The 2500-nt window shown below is 29.7% G+C and overlaps 2 non-coding genes across 2 annotated transcripts in view; both read right to left on the bottom strand.

The window, feature by feature from the left end:
- The window catches only part of LOC135962915 (large subunit ribosomal RNA), a 3938-nt gene extending 2517 nt beyond the window's left edge, over window positions 1-1421 (bottom strand). Inside the window, exon 1 of the ribosomal RNA XR_010576755.1 lies at window positions 1-1421. This exon is cut by the window's left edge and continues 2517 nt beyond it. This is a non-coding gene — a ribosomal RNA (large subunit ribosomal RNA).
- Window positions 1422-1751: 330 nt separating this feature from the next.
- On the bottom strand, window positions 1752-1931 carry LOC135962965 (5.8S ribosomal RNA). Its single transcript, XR_010576776.1, has one exon. It is a non-coding gene; the product is annotated as a 5.8S ribosomal RNA (ribosomal RNA).
- Between the last annotated feature and the right edge of the window lie 569 nt (window positions 1932-2500).

Raw genomic sequence — 2500 nt, 5'->3', positions numbered from 1 at the left:
AACCAACGCCTTTCATGGTATCTGCATGAGTTGTTAATTTGGGCACCGTAACATTACGTTTGGTTCATCCCACAGCGCCAGTTCTGCTTACCAAAAGTGGCCCACTGGGCACATTATATCACAACCACTACCTTCATACCAAGAAAGGTGAGGTTCTTACCCATTTAAAGTTTGAGAATAGGTTAAGATCGTTTCGACCCTAAGGCCTCTAATCATTCGCTTTACCAGATAAGATTATTTTACATAATTTTTAAATGCACCAGCTATCCTGAGGGAAACTTCGGAGGGAACCAGCTACTAGATGGTTCGATTGGTCTTTCGCCCCTATACTCAATTCTGACAATCGATTTGCACGTCAGAACTGTTTCGGTCTTCCATCAGGGTTTCCCCTGACTTCAACCTGATCAAGTATAGTTCACCATCTTTCGGGTCACAGCATATATGCTCAAGGTACGCTCTAGTTAGAGGTATAAATAATATAAATACTATTATACATAACTGTATAGAACGCCCCGGGATTGAATTAATAGACTATAAATAGGCTAAAAACTAATCCCATTAAATTAAGTTATGTTAATTACGCTATTAGGTTTTTATTCCCAATAACTTGCAAATATGTTAGACTCCTTGGTCCGTGTTTCAAGACGGGTCCCGAAGGTATCCTGAATCTTTCGCATTGTTAATCATATAAGTGCATATAATAAACATAAAGATCAATGATCAATATGCTATTATAAAATATAAATATTTAAGCACTATATATAATAAATCTATCAACACTTTATCAAATCAAAAGCATTTATTCGATATTAAAATGCAAGCAAAATAATTTGAATAAACTTAAGCAAATGATCTTATGATAAATATATTTATGTTAATAGATTACAATGTCCTTTATAGAAAAAATGCACACCATTATTATAATATTATAAATATTAAAATCATAAAGATGAATTTTCCATAACGGATATTCAGGTTCATCGGGCTTAACCTCTAAGCAGTTTCACGTACTATTTAACTCTCTATTCAGAGTTCTTTTCAACTTTCCCTCACGGTACTTGTTTACTATCGGTCTCATGGTTATATTTAGTTTTAGATGGAGTTTACCACCCACTTAGTGCTGCACTATCAAGCAACACGACTCTTTGGAAATGCCATCTAGTAATCATTAACGTTATACGGGCCTGGCACCCTCTTTGGGTAAATGGTCTCATTTAAGAAGGACTTAAATCGTTAATTTCTCATACTAGAAATTTGACATTCCATACACTGCATCTCACATTTGCCATAAAGACAAAGTGACTTAGTGCTGAACTATTTTCTTTTCGCTCGCCGCTACTAAGAAAATCCTTGTTAGTTTCTTTTCCTCCCCTCATTAATATGCTTAAATTCAGGGGGTAATCCCATATGAGTTGAGGTTGTAATAAAAAAATTTTTTAAATCATAAAATATCAAAACCACAAATAGAAATCATTTCTTTTATTTTCTGTTTAAATAAAAAATTCTTTTTAATAGAGAGGCAATCCTAGTTTCATAAAAAAATATTTTATGCTAGACCTTCCTCAATAAAAAAATGAATATAAAATATATAATATTAAATACTCTGATTTTATTCGTTAGAGGTTTTGTATCTTTAACTTTTAGTATTATGAATATAGTAGAATATCCAGTAATACAACATGTGCTTTTAAAAAATTTTACATATTAAATATATAAAAGATTTTTAAAGCAACTTATTTAGCATAGTCTTACAACCCTCAACCATATGTAGTCCAAGCAGCACTCTAATTATAAATTAAAGTACCTTACAGCATGGACTGCGATATGCGTTCAAAATGTCGATGTTCATGTGTCCTGCAGTTCACACGATGACGCACAGTTTGCTGCGTTCTTCATCGACCCATGAGCCAAGTGATCCACCGCTTAGAGTGATATATTTATTTTTGTTTAAATAGCAATTCATAAATTTGTTTATTGAAAGAAATCAAAAATACACCAAACCAAATTGGCATATATCAATTCCTTCAATAATATTTTTTTTAATTTTAAAACATACCACAAAGTTTGTTGCGAATATCTTAGTTCTTTTAGAAAGAACAATTTTTTTTAACTTGTATACAAGTACAACTATAATTGTGAGTTTAATTTTTATGCAATGTATGGATATACAATAAATTGTATTGCCAGTACACTAAAATGAATATATTATATATATTTCAAATATTCCCATCCAATGTATGATTTAAGTTCATAAATCAGTACATCTTTTTTTAATAAAAGAGAATAAAAGAAAATATATTATATATATATATATAATTTCCAACGACTTTTTTTATAATATTATTAAATATAATATTATTTTATTATTAAAGAGTTTTTCTTTCAATAACACTTTTAGTGTTTTTCTCTTTTTTTTTTATAAAAAAAAAATATTTAAATATTTTTAATTTTATTTTTATTAGCCTTTTTTTTTAAAGGGCATTATGTTTTTTTTTTTATT

This window comes from Calliphora vicina, chromosome X (genome assembly GCF_958450345.1).
Source record: "Calliphora vicina chromosome X, idCalVici1.1, whole genome shotgun sequence".
Classification (NCBI taxonomy): domain Eukaryota; kingdom Metazoa; phylum Arthropoda; class Insecta; order Diptera; family Calliphoridae; genus Calliphora; species Calliphora vicina.
The sequence above is the reverse complement of the archived record's forward strand: the minus strand, read 5'-3'. Positions and strand labels throughout refer to the sequence as shown.